This window comes from Ceratotherium simum, chromosome 10, assembly GCF_057802395.1.
Source record: "Ceratotherium simum simum isolate JZ-2026a chromosome 10, ASM5780239v1, whole genome shotgun sequence".
NCBI lineage: Eukaryota > Metazoa > Chordata > Mammalia > Perissodactyla > Rhinocerotidae > Ceratotherium > Ceratotherium simum.
The window spans coordinates 34,218,398-34,242,145 of record NC_141909.1 but is presented as its reverse complement, the minus strand read 5'-3'; the positions used below and the strand labels follow the sequence as shown (position 1 = coordinate 34,242,145).

General features: G+C 37.1%; 1 protein-coding gene across 15 annotated transcripts in view; it reads right to left on the bottom strand.

Annotated features, from left to right (window-relative positions):
- KLF12 (KLF transcription factor 12) overlaps positions 1-23,748 on the bottom strand; it is a 424,047-nt gene that overhangs the window by 259,383 nt on the left and 140,916 nt on the right. For 2 of the 15 annotated variants that reach the window (XM_087435986.1, XM_087435987.1), the window contains exons 3-4: positions 23,521-23,641; positions 22,473-22,552 (exon numbers count right to left, since the gene is read on the bottom strand). The exons of 11 other annotated variants lie outside the window; for them this stretch is intronic. The gene's annotated coding sequence lies outside the window, so the exon portion shown is untranslated. The remainder of the gene's footprint in view (positions 1-22,472; positions 22,553-23,520; positions 23,642-23,748) is intronic. 2 more of the 15 variants (XM_087435988.1, XM_087435989.1) reach the window with 2 other exon arrangements.

Below are 23,748 nucleotides of genomic sequence, written 5' to 3'. Positions count from 1 at the left end.
CTCCACAATCTTTCACCCTATTCAAGAGAAAGTAACCCCTAAGGTCTTACACCCAGCACTGAAACCCAATGACCTTGAATTTATATGCCCGGCAATTTGCTACCACTTTACTCAGGTAATACAGTGGAATGTTAGTTAATATTCTGCAATGCACAAATAACTTCCATTTAACTGACTTTTCCACATTAATAAAAAATTCTAGCTAATTTCAGCCACTTAAATATCCTAAACTGAGACAAAGAAAACACTGGTGCCTATTTAAAATCTTCTGCATGTTTACCTATAAGTTTTATAGAAAAAAACATTATAAATAGTGACCAAAATAAATGCTGGGATATGGTTAAAGACGAACAAAAATGCTCGATTCTGACAAGTTCCTTTGCTTTAAAAAGGCCACCAATTTTGTTTTCTGATACTTTCTATGAGTACAAACGTAACATTTTCCAAGTTCATAATTAAATGCATTCCTGACTTGGGAATCAGTTTCCTGGCCTAGTCAAAGGGGTAGAGGATCGGGCCGGCCCCGTGGCTTGGTGGTTAAGTGCGCGCACTCCGCTGCTGGCGGCCCAGGTTCAGATCCCGGGCGCGCACCGACTGTACCGCTTCTCCGGCCATGCTGAGGTCGTGTCCCATGTACAGCAACTAGAAGGATGTGCATCTATGACATACAACTATCTACTGGGGCTTTGGAGGGGAAAAATAAATAAAAAAGAAAAAAAAAGGGGGCGGGTAGAGGATGGAGAGGTTGACAGTCAAATGGGTTGAACCATGAACGACCAGTTAAAATAGGAGAATGCCAGTTGTTAAAACTGAGAAAATGAGTTTGAATCAGTGCAGAGAGCCACAAAAATGCCAAGATGAAGGAATCAGCCAAGGTTGAAATACACAGTCACATAAGAGAAATCAATCATGGTGGGACTCAAAGACAGAAGAATGAGATGGACAATGCGTGAATGGGAGTTTAAAGGACCTGGTTCCAAGACAAAGCCAAGTGAAAAAAACAACAGAAAAAAATCCCACTTTTCCTGAGGCCCTCATGCCTTATACCAGGGTGAGCCTTAAGCCATCAGCTTTGTAAGCAAGGCATTAGACCTAGATCCCTCCTCTAAATATTTATGAGGGCTTTGGTTCTAAATAAAATTATACAACCTTTAAGGTTATGATTCTCTACACCAAATGTCTAAATCTTGTCATTTTAATAAAAGAGTGAGCAGGTCACAAGAGAGATCTGTCCCTTCATCAATAAGCCTCATGTACATAGCATTCTTGGAATACTGTGTTCTCGAGAGTTTAGTTTTCTGGATGGGTCAGAGTTTATCTCTTTCAACTTCAAATGTACAAGAAAAAATATTAACCACTTGGGATGGAAATATTCCTCATATATTTTACATAGAAGGTGGGGGACATAGGTTAAAGTTTTCTTGATGACTCAGACCAATAATTATAAACCTCAATGACTATGCAACGCTGCACACAGAGATAACTTCAGGGCCTGCTGAAGTGTGTCTATGCTAAATGACCTGAAACTGTTGGGCTTCTTGAGTTCTTGTACCTGCCTTTTATAGTCTATCAGGCTGTTACTTCTCAATATTGTCATGTTCTTTTTATAGATGCTCCTTCTGTCCTGTGGTGGAATAGAAAAACACTGAACCAAGAGTCAAGTCAATTTAGGTTATTCTTCTAGCTAAATGACCTTGGATATGTCACTTAACATCTCTGGGCCTAAGTAAGATTAGAAAATTCAACTAAATAACTCTTAAAGTCCTTTTCTTTGCTAAAATGCTTAATTCGAATTTGCTCTTTCTCATCTGTTGCATATTTTTCGTAAATAAGTCAGCTAAACTTGCATGGAAAGTAATATAGATACTTAAGCATGCAACACTCTCTCGTGCAAGTGAAGTGAATATACCTTGTGACATCTACTTGTCTTCTCAGAGGCCTAACCTGTCTAACTCCCAGTAGCTGATAGGATCTCAAATAGCTATGGTTTCTGGATAACTCAGACCCTATTAGTGATGTGTCACTATACTTCTGTATGCCTCTACTTTACCTAATATTCTTAATACAAATAATTCATTATTTGATACTGCTTTATTTCAGGTCACCCAAGAGCAGAATCTGTATGTGTCATCATCTATGCCTATCAGTAAACTGATTACAAAATGAGGACTCTATTTTTGAGACTTTCTTTGCCTTATATTTGTTTAGATGACAGAATTACTTAAGAAGTTTTCTAAAAGATGTTTTTGTAAAAAGACTTAAAACATAAAACAGGGGCCAGCCCCATGGCATAGCGGTTGCGTCCAGCACGCTCCACTTTGGCAGCCCAGGTTCGGAGGTTTGGATCCAGGGTGCGGACCTACACCACTTGTCAAGCCATGCTGTGGTGGCAACTCACATACAAAACAGAGGAAGACTGGCAGAGATGTTAGCTCAGGGCTAATCTTCCTCAAGCAAAAAAAAGAGGAAAACTGGCAACAGATGTTAGAGCAAATCTTCCTCACCAGAAAAAAAAAAAAAAACACACAAAAAACCATCAAACAAAGTGCAAATGGAAAGAATATTTCTGCAAACTCCTCAAGGGAGGGAAATTTATTCATCTTTTACTTTCCTGGAGTCCCTAGCACACGATTTCCTTCTATTACACATTCAGAATCATCACCATCAGGAGCCTGAAAAACCCACACCTCAGTCTGCATCACTTCCCCTTCTACACATTCTTCCCTGAGATATCCAAGTCATGCTCCACTGCCATAATGCCATCTCTATACAGCTAATCCATCTCCAGCTCCCATCTCTCTCCTGAGTTCTAGATCCATATTCCCTTTCATATTTGGATTCCCATTAAGTTAAGAAGTGTCCAAAAAAGTTTATAAGTTTATAAAGCCTCCTCATCAAACTTACTTCCCTCCCCACCTCATACTCCCAAAACCCTACTTTCTTCTCTTCTCCATTATTCTCTACTCATGTTGATGATAACATGTACCAAATGGGAAATCTAGGAGTCCCCCTTGATTCTTCTCACTTCATGATCAATTACAAAGTTGTATTGATGCCACCTCTGAAATATCTCTCCACATCACCCATGCTCACTATCTCCACTGTTATAGCCTTAATTCAAGTCACCATCTCTTAGCTTATTATTAAAAATAGCCCCTAACTGGTTTCCCAGCTGCCAACAATTTCTTTTCCAGTCTATATATACATCATCAATGAGCTATAGCTCTATAAAACATATAGTTTGATGGATTTTCCATATTTTATTTACATATATATAAATATACATATATGTCTTTCTATTGCTTATGCAAACTATTCTCAATATATTCTGCCATATTGAAGCTGGAGGACATTAAATCAAAGGAAACACTGGGCTACTCCTGAGCTAGAACTCCCACTGTGTGTGTGAATGTGTGTGTGTGTGTGTGTGTGTGTGTTGGGGGGGGGGGGGGGGAGTAGTGGCCAAGAAATATGGATCCAAATTGGTGAAGGGTCAGAATACAAAATCTATCTTATCAGAGATTCTAAAGTATATCCTAGAAAACTACTATGAATAATGAAAATTGATACTGACTGAAGTGAATTGAATATATGAAGATATAGAAGTAGAAAAACGGGTTAAAAGCCACTGGACTGGGTGTTAAGTGCAATTCTCTTGAATATATCCATATTCTACATTCGAGAGAACTGCTGGCAAACAGGCCTCAGATTAGCTTCTAACTTGTCCTCCCACCCCCTACCCACAACAATATACAACCACTAGAATCTTTTACATTCCCTCTACACATTAGGGCATACCTACACAGTTTATCTTGGGAGAAATATCCTTGCCTCCTTATTTGGTGACAGAACTCCTACTCATCTTTCAAGCCCTCATTCAAATATGGGTCTGTGAAGATTTCTCTATATCTACTGTATCAGTCAGCTCAGGCTGCTGTAACAAAATATCCTAGATGGTGGCGTAAATAGAAATTTGTTTCTCACAGTTGTGGGGGCTGAGAAGTCTAAGATCAAGGTGCTGGTCTATTTGGTTCCTGTTGAGGATTCTCCGCCTCACTTGCAGATGGCCATCTTCTTGCTATGTCCTCACATGGTGGAGAGAGAGATCTCTCACCTCTCTTATTCTAAGGGCACTAATCTCATCAGGAGGGTTCCACCCTCATTATCTAATTACCTCCTAAATGTCCCACCTGCAAATACTGTCACATTGGGGGTTAGGACTTCAACAAATGAATTTTGGGGAGACACAATTCAGTCCATAGCATCTACCAAACTGAAGAAGTCATTTCTTCTACTGTGTTCAGGTTCTCTACTAGATTATGAATTCCTCTATGTACTAATTACCTTTGTATCCCCAAGCCCCAGCATATTGCTTGGCAGCAAGCACATCTACAGAAAGCACTCAGTGCACATGTGGAACAGAAGCCCTTCCACTGATCTCAGTCAACTAACAAGATGCCATTCTCAAAATCTTTCTCATAGGGCTACCATCAAATATTTTTCTTTTTAATGAACTATACACAGAAACAGAGAAAATATATTCTCTGTCTATCTGTTAGATATGTACAAACATGCATCTTCACTTATCCACTTTTGTTCTTATAAGACCTACTTGTAGTTTCAGATCTCATTTAAACAAAACTTTACATACCCCATAGTGCTTAGTTAGAACCAACAAATGCTTGTTGTTGATTGACCTTCTGATGCTGGTGGTACAAGCAGAGTTCTTAGGTCCTTAATTTGATATATTTGTTGCTGTTAGTGCTGTCGAGTCGATTCCAACTTCTAGTGACCCTGTGTACAGCAGAGCTGAACCCTGCTAGGTCGGTTTTGCCTCATCCTCTCATTTTCTGGCACCATACCAGACGATACTCCACTATTATTCACGAGTGTTCATGGCCAACTTTTTCAGAAGTGGGTGGCCAGGTCCTTCTTCCTAGTCTTTAGAAGCTCCACTGAAACCTGTCCACCAGGGTGACGCTACTAGTATTTGAAATACCAGTGACATAGCTTTTCAGCATCATAGCCAACACACAGCTGCCACAGTATGACAACCAATAGATGGGTGGTGTGGTTCCCTGACTGGAAAAGGAACTTGGACCACAGAGGCAAGAGCACTGAATCCTAACCACTAGACCACCAGAGCTGGCCAATGTGATATATATTTGATGCAATTTTGTATTACACTAGGTCAGTCCATTTTCCATTGGCCATGCCTTATTTCCCGTGTAGCAGTGAAAGAACACAGAAGGTGGAAGCCAGTGATGAGGACTTAAACTCACAGCGTCCACACTTCCAGCTTGTGCTACTGATTTCTTATCTGTAAAATGGATATAATACCATCTAGCTCACAAGTATTTTTTTGATTGATCAAATGAAAAAACACACGACAATGCACTTTATAAACCATAAAGCACTACACAAGTATTTTTATCATAATATACCTTTGTACAATAATGACATATTAGATCACAGTTGTACTAAATGTCTTGACCACCTTAAATCCAACATGATTGAATAAGTTGCCCTAAGAGTTCTGACTCCCTTGGATCAGTGTCACAGAGGATCTCAATGGGCTTCCTCAAGCCACTTTGAAGAGACAGAGGAAGCTTGTTAGCATCTATGTGCTTCCAGGTTGATAGGGTCAACTTCTGCCAGTTCTAAAACGTGCCAACTAGCAACACACGGGAGCATTCCAGTGCTACCAACTCCCCATATACACACCCACTTCCACTCCTGAGAGGTACCAGACTGGCAGAAAACTTGGCCGCTAGCCTCTAAAAATGTGGAAACACTGTAGAAACATTAGCCAATAAAGAACACACTGGCAGCTGAATCAAATATTTAGGCTCTTGGATGTACCCAAATAAATCGTTTGTGTGTTCTAACAAATGTTTTATTTGGAAAGCATTTCCCAGTGCAGATGCTGTCAAAAGTACCCATTTTTCATGGGTTAAATCAAGGGCTGGAAGTAGGAGAAGGGTGGGGAATGTTTTTTAAACAAAACTCCATAAGCTGCAAAAAAAAAAAATGTTAATATCAACTGTGGGAGAGCATCCTTGAAAAACAAGAGTTGTTAGTGGTTTTCAAAGTTAAATTTATACCAATTGCAAATGGTAAAAAACTATAAACATAAAGACCACAAAATGAGATAGTTATCAGAACTTGGCAACGGTTAAAAAACGGCTATTTTTAAAAATATGTAATATATAAAAATAGATGCCAAAAAAAAAGAGAGATGCAATCAAGCAGGGAGTCAAGAAGTTAAGCATTACAAATTAAACTCATCACTTGCCAGAAACTTTTAATAAGCAATCAATCACAAACACATTTAAAAGTTTTTATATTGAGGTTAATAATTTGGGGGAGAGACATAATGAAATCCAAATACATGAACTTCCTTAACAAAATAAACTTGGGACCAAAAGCCAGACAGAGGCTCTGATAAGCTGCCAGCCTCTAATGCAGGCGCTGTAATATACTGTAAGAGACGGGAGAACTGTTGACCCCTGTTTTTAGGCAACAATGTGATGCATATATAATTTATCTGGGCTACATCACCCTTTTCCAGTTTAGTTCCACCTCCATGACACTATCCTCCAAGACAGGAAAAGTTACTAAACTGTAAACTATGAAGCTGATTCCTTTAAGGCCCTGGATTAAGAAATGCATGGAGGGGCCGGCCCGGTGGCGGAAGCGGTTAAGTGCGCGTGCTCTGCTGCAGCGGCCCGGGGTTCGCCGGTTTGGATTCCAGGCGCAAACCGACGCACCACTTGTCAAGCCATGCTGGGGCGGCGTCCCATATAAAGTAGAGGAAGATGGGCACAGACGTTAGCCCAGGGCCAGTCTTCCTCAGCAAAAAGAGGAGGATTGGCAGATGTTAGCACAAGGCTGATCTTCCTCAAAAAAAAAAAAAAAAGCATGGAGAATATTTCTCTTAAGGCTCAAGACAAGGAAACTCCTTCTTAATTAGCAGTGGCTAGATAGAGTTCATCATCATCAATTTTCCAGTAGATTTTGTGTATAACTACTGATGGTAATGAAAATACTACATTCATGGTGGTAATATAAACTATGAATAAACAGAGCTAAAAGATTTTTTTTACCTGAATTTATCAGATAACTCAAAGGAAAAAGTAAGAGTTTTAAAGGTTTTTGTTTGTTTGTTTACTAGTTTGTTTTCCACTCACAAATTAACTGGTTGTGCAACTACATTGGCCAAATAATCATATTCTTGGCATTATGCCATCAATAAATGTTTATCAAATCAAAGCGAATAGTACAAAAAGACTCTCAGGAAAAGAAATGCCAAGCTATAATGCCAAAGAAAATCTTGAAATTATGGAATGCTTTTTACTTTGAAAAAAGAAGAAAAAAAACTTAATATGCATGCATATATAAAATCACAGCAACATGTTAAAGATAACATAATTATCACATGAGAATTTTAAGACTGTTCTAACATTTTGAGTTTTGATTCTTCAGGCTAAAGAAACACAATAAATGAAATTTCCCCCATTAACCTGATACATTTTCACTGTGAATGTTCCATTAAAGAAACATGGGAAGTCTTCAAAATAGTCTTTAAATTTTGGACCCCTATAATTAACCCAATCAATAAAATTATCAATACAATTGATTAATAAGTGTCATTTAGAACAGCATGGTGGTTCCTCAGTCACAGATAGTCAATCTTTAAGACCTATGACAAATAATTTCCTTATGGGCCATCATAACAGAAATTGAGTATAACACCAACTGCACTTAACCATAAACATAAAAAATTGGATCTGAAGGCTGATTTCAGGTTTTTTCGTAAACTTTATAAATTTCAGTTTATTTTTATCATCTTGTATGTCTCAGATGGAACTCACAATAATCACAGCTACCGTGGAGCAACTTCAAACATAGATGAAACAAATAACTGGTAGATCGATACGAGGTGACAGACTCCCGGCGAAAACCTTGCCCTAGCGTGACCCACCACTGCCCTTCTGCACTCTAAAGACTTAATGAATCACCAGGAACACAATGAAGATTGTGTATGTTTTGCCCGTGTGAGAGCTGGATTTATATCTGTACCAAAAAAGGATCATTCCCCTTCCATGAGATAGAAACAATGAAGTAAAGAGTATGTGTCTACAAGGTACTGGACATAATAATTTCATGTAGTTTATGTACCTGTTTATATTATAAATACTTTACCATTTTAAATTGAAACACATGAACACAGAAAATCAGGACGCCTGATGAGAGAATAATTTAAAATAATATGCACTTTATAGTAAGTTATTTCTATGTTGGCAACAGGAAATGGTGTAATAGCAATACACAAAAATGAGAAATGTAAAGCCCGTTTAGTACGTTTTGCTCTCCACAACGTGTAAAATGACCTTGTTATTTAACATTGAAGATGCTCCTAGTGGCCCCAAAGTAATCTTAAATACTTAAAATAATTACCCTGTGGAGAAAATTTCAGTTCTTTAATAAATAAAATCTATGCAACAGGACTCATGTGTGTAAAGAGAGAAGTCACAGCATGAAACAAAACACCACCAAGTTCCCCAAGGAGCAGCTTCATGCCACTTAGCTGAAAGGTACAGAAATAGTTTGCATGCCTTTGTAAGGAACTTTTATACCTGAGTGCTCCTTTGAAAGAGCATCATTGTCCATGCATGGTCAAAAAGGGGAGAGAAGGCACAGAACATTTTGACACAGCTGGCACATAATCCAGCAGAGCCCTTTCCCTCCTCTACTTCCCCCAAATAAACCCCATTCCACTCCTCACCTTGAATGAATTACAGCAAAAATGGAAGAGACAGTAACTAATTCTCAAAATGTAGCACCCAAGGCAAAATACAGAGGTCTCAACTACAGCATGAGAGAAAGGAAGCAAGTTTAACCAACACTGTATCCTAGCAAACAGAATATCTGCCCACGTGACAAGATGAAACGAAACAAAATGGGAAATATATAAACATGTCACAGGATAAAAATGAAGGAAAGAAGGAAGGAATAAAAGAGAGATAGGAAAGGAAGGGAACAAGCGTGCAAAGGAGGGGAAAAGCACTCATTCCTAAAGAAAACACAACCTAAACACAGAAAGCTTCATATTATGGAGGACTTCAAAAAATGATTATCAGTGAACAGGCGCTCAAAGATGAAACAATAAAACAATAGAAAGAAATTAAAAAGATGTTGCAGAGCCATCAGAACACACTGAAGACCAAAAATATACCAATTCAGTACTAATAAATAAAATAAAAACAGTAAGGGAATGAGGAGACACGGCTAAAACTGAGGTGATATGGCTAAAATATTGAATTATTGATGTAGAGAAAAGGCTTAATTTAATTCTAGTGAATACGGGAGAAAGACAAATACATTTTTTTTTAATGGAGAAAAGATAAGAGGCATGAAGAACAAACTGAAAATTGCTGATCCTGTAGAAAAGAACCCAAAAACTGGCTAGAAAAATATTTCAAGTAATAATCGTATGAATTTTCCCTAACATGAAGAAAGAACAAATTGAAATAACAGAGAGTGTTCCAGGAAAAACTGACACAGAATGATCCAAAAGAAGTTATATCCTTAAGTCAATGAACTTCAAGATAAAGAAAAAAAAATTCTGCAGGTGTTCAGGCAGAAAACAGTAATTCACTTACATGGGGGGAAAAAATCAGACTGGCCTGACTGTTCTATGAGGAACCTTCAATGTCAGAAGACAAAGAAGCAATGTCTACAGGTTTCTAAGTGCAGCTCAGGAATTTTACAACAAGGTAAAATATCATTTGAACATAAAAGAAACAGATATTTAAACATGCAAGAAGTCACAGAATACAGCATCCATGAGTCCTTCACAAAATAAACTATTCAATAACAGAATCCAGTCAAACAAGTCACTAACACAGAAACTACGACAAAAGGACTACTTTGGCACTAAATTTCTAAGGAAAAGTGCGATCCAATGATTTTATTAAGTCAATCTGACCTCAGAGTATAAAAGTAGAGGATTAATATCCTCAAACATAAAATATCTCAGAGAATGCAAGACATGATATTTTCTTAAAATTACCTGATAATGAAATCTAGTGACCAAGAAATAAATGAAAAGAACTCAGAATGAAAAAGCCATGGAAAAGAACCAAGATGAACATCAAACCAATTTAACTGATGAACATCAAACCAATTTAAATCTGTTGCTGCCTAATAGTTGATAAGCTTTAAGAACACAGTGCAGGTTTCTTACTTTTCCAGAGGACCAGGTAGAGAGTTCTACACAGCCAATAAATTTGCTAATTTCTCAATAATTCAGTAAAAAAAAATCTTGAAACTTAAGAATTGAACTTTGATTGTAATATTATCATTGTATGTTCTTATTAAAAAAACCAACAATTCTTCCATTAAGGAAGTAAACATTTTCATCTAAGTATCTAAAATTCCAATCAACTATGTATCTACCGTAATACAAAAGTAACTTTTATAAAGTTACTCTAGAAGTTCCTTTGTCCTAATAAAAATGTACATAGAAAGTTTGGAAAGACTAAATTTTATCCCATTTATTCATCCTCAATTCTTCGTTGATATTTGAGACCTGGCAAGTATAAATACATGTCTGAAATTACCTTTCATCATTTCAATCACCGCTTTTTTTCCCTCTAAATATTAGAATAATTAATGTATGCTTATTTACTTTATCAAAATGAGTGAAATCAGATGAACGAATTCAGTGTTAATGAATCTCTTTAAATACAACCTGAACTTTCTTTTTAAAAAAAATTCTAGATTTTCAAAAGCATCTCAAAGGAGTATTCAATTAATAACATCAAGGGGAAATAAGAATAAAAAACACCTATAAACTGTTAACTGCGGCCTTATGGTTAATAAAATATACAGAAGGCAGAAATTTTTACATGGTATGCTAATGGAATTAATTCAAATACCTTGAATTGTATTCTAATATTACAATGCATTAGCTATTTTGTAAAAGGCCCCAACTGACCTTTCTGCCCTGTCCTAAACTAAATTACTCATTGGTCTCTAAAGCTATGCTTTTCTTTTCTTCCTCTGTGTGATTGTATTATTCCTTCTGCTTGGATCATCCTTTCAATATTAACCATTTTTCAATGATCATCTCACTGAAAGACTTCCCTATACTCTTAACAGGTAGGGACTACTCCTTTCTTTAAAATTCCATAGACAGTTTATATATCTCTCTTACTGCATTTCATCATATTCTTGTATTATAGCCTTTGTGTATTTGTTTTATATGCACTCCCTCCATGCTTAACCCACCCACTTTTTTCTTTCCATAAACATTACTCGGGTGATCTCATTTACTCTGACAGCTTCAAGTGCCATATATCATTGACTCCCTAAATTTCTAGCCTGGAACTGTCTCCTGAGCAACAAGCCCAAATACACCTACTAGAAAATCCCCTTGGATTTCTCTGAGGAAATTCTAGTCTCACAGATTTAGAAGATCTCATATTTTGCAAACCTGATCCTTCCAGAAGCACCATCCACCCAGTGGCCAAGCCACACCTTGGTATCGTTTCTGACTTCCATCTTTTCTTCAACCCCTCCTACACTAAATAACTAAATCCTCATTATTTTATCTCCTAAATATCCTCCAAATCCACCCACTTTTCTCCATCTCCAAAGCCAAGCCTAGACCCAGCTCAAGACAGCATCATCACCAGCCCCGTATCTGGTGGTCCTCCCTTCTTTCCCATTCCAATACTTTTTACATATACTCAAGAGTTCATTGAAATGCAAATCGCATCATGTCAATTTCTTCTCTAAAGCTCTCTAAAAGCACCTTTTTCACAGTAAATACCAAACTTCTTAAGTTATTAGGTTCTATAATTTGGCTCTTCCTTCCCTCAACAGTCATTGTTTCTCTTAGCACTCTACTCTCAAATCTCACTGATTTTTTTTACAGTTCCTCAACTAAGCCATGATCTCCTTCTTGCCTATATTCTTTCTCCACAGTTCCTAACCATTCTTTGGTTTACCCCTACTCATCTTTAGGTAACTTTCAACCTAAGCTTCATTTTCATCGGAATATCTTCACAATACTTACCCAACCAAATCTAGGTTGGGTGGCCCTGCTATGTGCTATCAGAGAACCATATACTTCTCTCACTTTGTCTTTGTGCTGGTCTGCATTTATTACTAAACTCAGTGCAGGCATACACTATACTTTCACCATATTCACTGTTGGAAGCCCAGAAAAACTGGCACTGTGCCTGCAAATATTGAGTCATCGGGAAAAAAAAAAGTTAACGAATTAATGAATAGGACTGGACAGAAAATTCTTCCATAGCACACCCATATACTGTTAGGCTTATTTTTATCCTCCTAAAGCCACAAGTATGAAAACTGTTCTTCAGAGACTCTCAATACATTTCGAAAAATAAATAAATGCAACATGTACAAAAATGAACTTAATCTGAAGAGCATGTTCTTCTAGCACTTCAAACTTGATAAATGATAATTTCAAGGAACAAGCTGTTCAAGGTAGATATCAAAGCTTCATCATTCATGCATTCTTTCTTTCACGTCATGCTTGACATCCAAGCACCAATTTCTGTCAGTTCTCCCTGTGAAACATAGAATTTCTCTTTATCTCCATCTCAGGTGCAAATACTCCAAGCCAAGCCACCATCTCATGCTGCCCTACAGTAGCCTCCTTGACTCCAGTTTTTTGCAACTTTCTAATCCATTTTATATAGATAAGCTTGTCATTTTTTCAGAACTCTTGACCATTTGAACCTCCTGCTTCCGATCTTTCAATGACACTGACTGCATTTAAAGTGAAATAGAATAATATCTCCACAGTGCTGAAGGAGAGCAAGTGGCTGCAGTATGTATATTAAATTCAGACAAAAGAGGCATACACGCAAAATGCATTATAAAAGAAAAGGAAGATCACTAAGTAATGAGACACAGGGTCAATTTTCTAGGAGTATTAAAAAAATTCTAAATAAGTATGTACCTACTTAGCATAGCTCAAAATATATAAAGCCAGAATTTACAGAAATAACAAGAAACTGACAGAGCCATGATTGGAACTGGAAATTTCAACCAACTCTTTCAGTCATGGATAGATTATCCAAGCAAAAATCAGTAAGTTTACAGAGATTTTGAACAAAATAATTAAATGCTTTATCTACTAGAAAAATATAGAATAATGTATGTAACAATAAGAGAACATACATCTTTTCAAACACACACAAAGCATTTATAAAAACTGTCTTTAAACTAAGCCATATAGGAAGACCATAAAGAATTAGTATCAAGAAGACAAACATATATGAATACATTTATAAATACAACACAATGAAGTTAATACTTGGTAATTAAAAAAACAACTAAAAGTACATTTGGAAATTAAAACTTCTAAATAAATCAGGACTCACAGAAGAAATTATAATGGAATATAGAAAATAAATAGGACTAAATGATGTAGAAAATACTTCATATCAAAACTCATGCAATACAGCTAATTCTATGTTTAGAGAGAAATTATACATTGAAACACTTAGAGTATAAAAAAGAAAAGTTAAAAATTAATTAGCTCAGCTAATTTTGTAAAACAAGAACATGAGAATAAACTCAAAGAACTTGTAAGAAAAATAAAACAAAAAATTAGCAAAGTATAGAACAAAAATACAATAGAAAGAAACAACAAAATAAAAAGGAGCTCTTTAAAAAGACTATAAAATTGACAAATCTCTGGCAAGACTTATCAAAGGAAATAAAAAGAGAAAGGAAGAAAGTAAAAATAATGATTGTGAAATAAAATGAAAAGAGAGAAAAAAGTACAGATACAATAAGATTAAAAATATGATTAATTGACAACTTTGAACATCCTTGTTATGGGCTCAATTGTGTCCCCCATAAAATTTTCTTATGCTGAAGTCCCAGTACCTCAGAATGTAACTGTATTTGGAGATAGAGCCTTTGAAGAGATAATCAAGGTAAAATGTAAAATGAGTGGGCCCTAATCCAATAAGACTAGTGTCTTTATAAGCAGAAGAGATTACGACACAGAGATATACAGAGGATAGACCATGTGAAGGCACAGGGAGAAGGCGGCCATCTATGAGCCAAAGAAAAACGCCTCAGAAGAAATCAACTCCATCAACACCTTATCTGGGACATCTAGCCTCCAGAAATGTAAAAAAATAAATTTCTGTTATTGAAGCCACACAGTCTGCTGTATTTTGTTATGGCAGCCCTAGAAAACTAATAGAATCTTTACACCAATAAATTTGAAAACTTGCAATAAATGCACAAATTTATAGAAATACACAACTTACCAAAACTGACTCAAGAAGAAACTGAAAACCAAAATAGTCTTATTACCATTAAAAGAACTGCATTTCAAGTTCAAATTTTACCTGCAAAGCAAAAACTAGTCCCACATAGTTTTACAAATGAGTTCTATCAAATATGCAAGGTGTAGATTATTCTACATGCTTTCAAAGAATAGAAAAAGATTCTAACATTGATACCAAAACCCAGCCAGAATATTAGAAGAAAAAAAATTACAGGCCAATCTCACTTAGAAAAGTAGATGCAAATATCCTGTATAAAATATTACAAACAATTCAGTAGGCCGTAAAATATTATCATGACAAATTGGATAGAAAAAGCAGTGACCATAGAGTAAATACATATTCAACAAAATTGAAAATTAAAGCAATATAAAGAAAGCAAAAAGAAAATCCATAATCTTGGAGAAAATATTTTCAACACATTTAATCAATCCTGAATATCTACCCCACTGGGGGGGAAAAAAAAGACTACCATTCAATTAAAAAAAGGCAAAAGACATGAAAATAAATTCCAGAAAAGATGAAACCTGAATAATCAATAAACATATAAATCATTAGTAACAAGAAAGTACACTTTAGGCCACAAGTAGGCACTATTTATAACGCACCAGATTGAAAAAACTTTCAATGTCAGCAGACACCAAAAGTTAGTAAGGACATGGAGAAATAGAACTATTAACAGTGCTACTTAAATGTTGCAACTGTGTGGGAAAACAACTGGCCATGATCTAGTATGGTTGAAAACATGCACACTCTACAATCCAGCAATTCTGCTTCTAGGTATATACTCCAGAGAAAGTCTTCTACTTGAGCACCAGGACACATGTAAATGACTGTCCACAGCAACACTGTTTAAAAGAGCAAAAAGCTGGAAGAATAGACATGTCTGTTGCTAGAGAATACATGAAGTTATGGTACGGGCATATAAGAGAATTCTATTCAGCTATGGAAATGAGTAATCTCCCTATATGCATCTCTAAGGATAAATATCAAAAACAAAAACATTTGAGTAAAAAAGTGCAAGTCACAAAAGAACACAGATAGTATGGCACTACTCACATGATGTCCCAAAACAAGCAAAAGTAAACAATATATAGTTGTGTATATGTACTTACACACGATAAAAAGTATTATAAAAAGAAAGAAAACTGTAATACAAAATCCAGCATTAAAGTTCATGTCTGGGACTAAAAGGGGTCTTTAAAAATACTGGAAACAGGGCCAGCCCCATGGCTTAGTGGTTAAGTGCGCGCTCCGCTGCTGGCGGCCCGAGTTCGGATCCCGGGCGCGCACCGACGCACCGCTTCTCCAGCCATGCTGAGGCCGCGTCCCACATACAGCAACCAGAAGGATGTGCAACTAAGACATACAACTATCTACTGGGGCTTTGGGGGAACAATAAATAAATAAAATTATAAAAATATTGGAAACATTCTATTTCTTAAGTTGGGTTTCTCTTCGTTATTTGCTCTTATAACTTAGATATTCATTACATATACTCTTTTATATCTATCAAAATACTTAACTTCAAGAGAGCATCTAACCCCTACATTTTCAACTAGAGTGACTGTTATCATTCCTTTAACTGATTAAATAACAATTTTCAAAATTACTTATTTTGGGAAAAAAGGACTGTTAGTTGACCAGGATTTGCTTTATTAAGACTATATAGTCATCATACAACACAAGCAATTATTTTAACACAAGAATCAAAACTTAATTTGCAATGCAAAAGCATAAGAAAAAAGAAGGTGCAGGGGAAATCCTCAGAACACTCAACTTACAAGTTAAGAAAAATATTAAATATTTAAATATAAATTTAAATATAAAATATTAAAAAAATAATAATAAGCCAGATGCTTCTTGCTAGATGCTTCAACATAAAATTGTGGGCCATCACAAATGTGTAGACTAATAATCACAAATACACTTAGTATAGGAAAATAATTTCTTCATATTTGTTATTATATTTAACCACAGCCTAAGCAGTACATTCACAGTATTTTGACCATGACATCAACATAGCTATGCAGGGCAACTGTTTAGGAAAATCCTTCTCTTGCCATTTCCCACATAGTTAACTGCTATAAACTAGATCTTTTCCCTCGACTAGTACTCACTGGAAAAGTCAACCTTTAATAAAGTAAATTTTCAGTATTTCAGGTTTTGTGTGAGCCATTTGTCAATTTTTCAGGATCTCATCATTCTTTCTCTTCCATCATACATGACCACGCTCTTTCTTTTTTCAAAGAAGAAAAAAAAGTAACAGTGAGATCCATTCTCATTTTCTTTTTCTCATTCTCTTTTATTCTCATTCACACTCCATCCATTCGTTTATTCAAACAGTCACTAAAAAGATATGTATCAGGTAGCTTTTGTTATAAATTCAGAAACAGGCAGAAGTTAAATCTACTTGCTTAAATTGGATTTTAAAATCTGCGAATTGCAAGTAACCATGTTCCCATTCTGCCTTTCTTTCTCCCAAACTTCCCAGTCTACAATGGGCTGTGTAACCTCGAGCAAGTAGCTTCATTTTTATTGATCTTTTTCCTCCTATTTACCTTATCCAGTTGAATGAGATAATTCTTATAGTACTGTCCAACTCCAAATTCCTACATTTCTAAGATATATGTTTGAAATTTTCAGCATTACTTCAGAAGAAAATCTAAAAAGAAACTGCTCTTGATGCCAACAACAGCATCATTGCCTTGAAGCGCAGACCCTGCATCCTGGGGTATCTCAGTTTCACAGTTAGAGGCAAAGTAAGATTGAGATTCAATTTCTCATTCAAAAAGCATTAGAGACTTTCCACTATAATTAAATTCTTGCATTACAACAACGTACATTGTTTCTGGCAGAACAAAAAATAAACAGCTCTTACATAATTGACTAGAACCAGGCAAGAGGAGTCAATTCTCACTCTTAGCTGCAACACAGAACCCTCTTTGCCTTTTCTCTTTGCCTCCCCTTGATTATTTGCACCACGCTGGCCAGCAGTGGGCTGTGGAACTGCCAAATTGCATGCCAGGTCCACCTCTGAATGTCTGATATCTCAATTTTCTTCAAAGTCTATGAGGAAAGTTGAGAGGCAAGGTGGGTCTGCAACAATTATCAAGTTAGACAAGTAAGCATTTAAGATGCATTTAAATCATAGTGTAGAACCAGGAATTAGAAAGGCAAATCTATCATTTAATTGCTTAAAAAAATAAAATTTGCTTACTAACCTCTACCTGTCATCTTTCCATCTCTCCTCCCACCCAGATATCTTCCCAAGTACCATCTCCACAATAATTTCTCTACTGGGGCCTTCTACTCTAAATGGCACTTTTAGAAATGATGTACAAATAAATGTTACAAAACAGAGATGCGATGTATGCAGTTCTGCTACTAACTGCTGTGTAACTCGCGGCAAGTCCCTCAGTATTTCAGACTGATAAAGGTTGTCACAAATGGAAATAACAAATCTGGCCAGCAGCCAGACTCCCACCTATTTCCACCATTTTCTCCCTTTTAGAATGAGCATATTGTGGAGGAGAGAGTTTACAAGCATAAATATGATGTATTCTGCAGATAATATTTTCTGTCCTTCATTATCTATGGTTTTGCAACATTAATCCCCATGAGTAGTCTCCACTTGAAAGAACCAAGTCTACAAAGAGAATAACCGGTAAAGCGACTTAACTTATGTGATCCTGGTGTTTAAGGAATGTGAATTATATTTGCAATTCAGTTTAAAAGTAATGGAGTAATTAAAAAATTTAATTAAAACTCAGAAAAATCTAGCAAGCATTTACCCATAAACTAGAATCAATCTCTCTCTCACACACACACACACAAAGTACAAATGTATAAATATAAACTGGTATATACTACCAGTAACTGATTTGTTTTTTAGCCACCTAATTGTTCTTATTCTCTATCTGATTAGAATGCTACTTTCGAATTTACTCTAAATTACAAATTAGGGTCAAATCCTTTCTGGAGTTATAAATGGAATTCCAGTAATTTAAGTCAGGTTGTTTCCAAAGGTTTTCTTTTTTTCTCCCTGAATCCAACAAGAGGCTAGTACCCTCTCCTTGTCCACCCTCTCTCGCCTCATATAGTGCCCCCTTTATCTTTATTCCTGGAAGCCTCCTTGTACAGGATTTCCTAGTCCTGTACCGTAGCTCAACATAGACCTCCAGGAAACCTCACCAAGATACACGAGTTGACATGGGAGATAAAAGGCCACTTGCCAGTCCAGCCTGTTGTGGGGAAGCTGTCTGTGGCCCCACCTTCCTTGGTGCCAGCATGCTTCCATTTCTGAAGCACCACTGTGTTGCCCTTCACCCTCTAACGACCACCCTGCTATTCCCTCCAGTATCAGTTCCTCCTGGTTCCTGAACCCAGTCCAAATTAATACATGCCTTACTAGCTGCTGTCCAGCAACTGTGTCCTCCAGTTGCCTGTCAACCTCACCTCTAACCTACTGCTTGCCCTGACATCATTCATTCTTACTCTGAATATAAACTGTTGATCTCATTCTTGCTCCTAATTTTACTCTAAACTTTACTACTTGGATAAGCCCCTAATGTCCAGATAACTCATATATTTCTACCACACATAAAATCAGAATCCTCCTTCTTCTCATGCCATGTTTTCTTTCCTATGCTCTCAATCGCAGCTCTCTGTGGCCACATGACATTAGCCTGAGCCCAATCAGTCTATGACATTATAGACAGACAGTCACAATCCAAGGAGCAAAGTGATCTAAGCCACTACTGACACCAATAACCGAATCAAGTACCACATGAGGCCACAAACGATCCTGTTGTTTCTCAAGAGATGAGCAGAGCTCAAAAACAGTGAATCCAGGCAGGTGGCATTCCAGAATAGATGAGCCTTCTCTGTGTGGATCGTCGTCTCAACCACAAGGCTGGGTCCCAGGGGCACTGCTTCAGGTCCTCAGACAGGATTGGAAGGATCGAGGAAAGAGGGCACAAATCAAAAAATGTATACGACTTACAAGACTCAGATGGAGGGAAGGGTGGGGAAGGAGACCGCGTGTGAGAAGCGAGAGAACAGGCAACGTGGGACTCAGTGGTGGCTATGAACTGTCACAACTGAGCTGAGCTCGATCTGCTTTTCCCAGCACTGTCTTCCCTGCATGGTTCCATAGTTATAAGAGATGTTTTGGTGAGATTCAGAAGGCAGAAGTGCAGCAGCAGTCATGTCCGTGTCACACTCGGCAGACGAATGCTGGCCTCCAGATGCCGGTGCAGCTCACACACACGTTGTTGCTATTGTATTCGCACACCTTGCTGGCGCAGGGACAGAGTCGCCCAGAGCTCCTCCAGCTCCCATAGGATCTCCCTCAGCTTATGTGATTCTCAGGCCATGATGTCTCTGACCACGTGAAAGATGCCAGCTTCTCCTGCAGTTTCCAGCATCCCCGAGGTTGGAGGCCCGTAAGCAACGAGCAATCTGTGTGGACTCCAGTTCATCCTCACAGCCTCAGGTTTGTCCTTGCTCTCCTGCACTTCCTGCTTATTACCCTCCCTTCCTGACTGCCTGCCTTGCCGCCTTCAAGCCTAGCACCAAATACACAGAAGCAACGGCCACAGATAACTTGCTTAACTAGTTCCTACAATTAGATGGTGTCAAATCCTGATAATAAATCTCATATTCAATACCATTGCCGTGGTTCTATTTCTCTGATCAAACTCTGACTGATACAGTGTGTGGTACCAGAACTAGCTCCAGGAAAACAAAGCATGTTGAATATTAACAATCAATTGACTCAAATTGGAATATTTGTGAGTCTTACTTCCATTTGGCTGTAAGGTATAAAGAAGAACTAAATTATGAATAAGATAAAGAATCGCACTCACTGTTGAGTCAATAATTAGTCATGATTTTATTAAATAAAAGTCTCTTTAGAGAACAGTAAGAAATTTATTCTCAGCTAATATCAGCTAGGGAGAGAGGAAGGAGGTTACTATTTTTTTTAAGATTTTTTTTTTTAAGGTACAGATGTTGATAACATAAAATTAACCAGACAGATATTATACTTCAATAAATGCTTTTAGTAATCAATTACTATGTTGCTTTAATACTGTAATGTTCTCATTAAATCAAAATTGTTTAACTAAAATGGTTATGTTTAAAAGATGCTCATATCATTTTTATGATCACTCTTGAAATTTTCTGGTAAAATATATTATATAAACGACTTTGCTAATGTACTCTAAATAGGATGACATAAAGCTTAGCTGAAGATCCATCATAATCAAAGGGCCAGAGAATGAAAATGTGTGAGCAAGGAAGAGAGTGAGCACACCAGAGCACGTGAGCAAGAGAGAGACAAGAGAGACACAAAGATAGATTGGGAGGGGAAAGAGAGGGAGGGAGAGAAAAAATTATTTGGACTCACAAATGAGCCTCAACAGATTCTGGCTGAATAATTAATGATATCACTGGATATCACATTTACCTTTAACTCCAAAAGGAAAGTTTGCACTTTTATGCCTAGTCAAAGAAAACAAAATATCCTTTTGCATTTACTAAGAATTTGCTTTTTAAAAGTTCCAATAAAAGATTGGAACTTTTCTTGCTTGCTCCCATTTTTTCCAGTCAATGTGACACCATCATTCAAGGTCCAGGTCAAATGTCACTTCATACGTGAAACTGTCCATAGCCCATACCAACTCCCTAGGTTTCATTAAATATATTATAGCGCTAATCACATCAAATTATAGTAATTTACTTGCCTTTCCCTGAGATTATGAAGCCTTGAGGGTAGGGTCTAAATACAATTTGTCTTTGTAGCCCAGTGTCTAACAAATAACAAATGCTAAATATATGACTGCTAGATTTAATCACACTACCGGACAGGTGTGATGGTTAATTGCATGTGTCAACTTGACTGGGCCACGGGGTGCCCACATTAAACATCATTTCTGGGTGTGCCTGTGAAGCTGTTTCTGGCTGAGACTAGCACTTGAATCAGTGGACTCAGTAAAGTAGAATGCCCTCCCCAATATGGGTGGGCATCATCCAGTCTGTTGAGGACCTGAATAAAACAAAAAGCAGGGGAAGAGAGGATTCAGTCCCTTCTTGCCTGCTTAAGTTGGGAGTACAGCCTTCCGTCCTTGGACATGGATTTACACCGTCGGCTCCCCTGGTTCTCAGGCCTTTGGACCTGGACTGAAATTACACCACTGGATTTCCTGGGTCTCCAGCTTACAGATGGCAGATCATGGGACTTCTCAGTCTCCATAATCACATGAGCCAATTCCTTATAATAAATCATGCATATCTTACAGGATATATATATCTCCCATTAGTTCTCTTTCTCTGGAAAACCCTAATACAATAGAAGTTGTCAACATTCTGTGAGTGAACCAGATAACATGTGCGCCAACTACCACAGCATATCCAATGTCTCCAAGGAATTTATTCCCTTCAAGGGAGAGCCAGATGTATCTATTCCTTATCAACACAGAGTAACAATTTGGAAGTCCCCAGTCAGACTCTAAAACCAGAGGCTGACATATTAAGTAGGACACCCAGTACCCCCCAATATGCTAGTACATCCCAGCATATCTTCAGTCAAAAGAAAAAATATATCTACTAATACTGGCCTGAGTATCAAATTTTCCTCAAGCCAAACTGACTACATTCTACACACAAATAACACAGCTTAAAATAATAAAAATGGCTATTTTAACGAGCACTTAGTAACTGCTAGGCAATATGCAAATGATTTAGCATTTTTTTCTCATTTAACTTTCCCAACTACTTTACGGAGTAGGCATTATTATCATCATCATTATCCCCACATCACAGACATGACAATAAGATACAGAAGCCAGGTGAAGCGTTGGCAGAGCCAGGATTAAAAGCCCAGGAGGCCTGAACACAGAGCCAAGCTCTTAAATACTACAGCAAATTCAATACTCTCCATGGGTTCCTTAAATGCATCTAAAATATTACTTATTAAAAATGGTGGTGTTAAGACATTTTTATACCCTTCCTTTAAAACTCAATGAAAACTTTTAAAGCCAATTTATAAAAAAGAGAAAAAACAACTCCATCTTTAGTGAAAGTAAAAACAGTCAGAAACTCAGATTCCCAATTAAAGCATACCAGTCAAAGACTGTGAAATCTGGGAGGCCACTGGGAGCTGACACACACCTCCTCAGATCTCAAGCAAGACACAGAATTTCCTAAAAGTAAAATCACAGTTATGAAAGGCCTATCCAGCAAAAGCAGAAAAAGTAGTGCTAAAAGAGCAAACACAGACACAGCATTTTACGGAGTCTAGCTCTGTCACCAAGGGGGTCCACTGGAAGTGGCAGAAAGAAGGGAGTCAGGAGCCTTCGTCTCAAGTGGCTTTGCTGTACAGTAGAAACAGAGATAAGACTCTGGAAATGACATCTTTATTTAGAGAGGATTTCAAATAACAAATTCAAGTCAAATGTTTGGACTCATCTAGCTCATACTCAAACTGTTGATGCCCCTGCCCACAATACTACCTGCAATATTGGCAACTATTGGCCCCATTTAAAGATGTGTAATAATCAGAGAGAGGCCACAAGGGGACTGTGCATAAAAACAGCAAATATCAAAAGCAAGAGAAATGTAAGCAAAAGGTCAGTGAAGAACAAACATCACACGGGGAATTACCCAAGGAAACAGATAAAGAATAACACTTCATAGACTCAAAAAAAAAAATTACAAACAAAAGGGTCTTTCTTTAAAAAAAATGTTCAAGGAAGAAGTTCAAGGGTTCAAATGATAAAATACGAGATAACTGAAACAGATGAAAATAAGCTGACAGAGATTTGAAATACTAGAGATGAAAAGCCACTTTGGGAACTAAAAACAATAAAGAATTTGACTGAAAACGTAGTAAGAAAAAATGTTTAATGGGAAAGCACAGTAAGTAAAATAAAAAAGTTAAAGGTGAAGACCACAGATATGGAAAACCAAGGAGAAACATTACACATATTTTCAGCGTTACTAAAGAAGAGAGCAAAACAAATAGAAAATATACTCTAAATATAATTTCAAAATCTGAGGACATAAAAACAGACTCTACTTCTCAGAATTTAATGGCAAGATCCAAGAAAAACAGATATAGAATGATAAAAAACCAAGACAAATCGATGAAGTTACTGAGCTTCTAACTTACTAAAAATAGTCCACGGACATCTGAACAAAAAGCAAAACAAGAACAAGTGAAAGATCAGTCTGCTTCAGCCTCCACGGTGACACCAAATGCCAGGTGACAGTCAAGCGATGTTTCTGTATTTCTGAGAAAAATAAAAATTAAGACTAAATAGCTTGGATAATTATAGTTAACAATCAGAAATAAATGGTAATAACCTTAATTTTAAAAGGATAGTAAAACAAGAGGGAA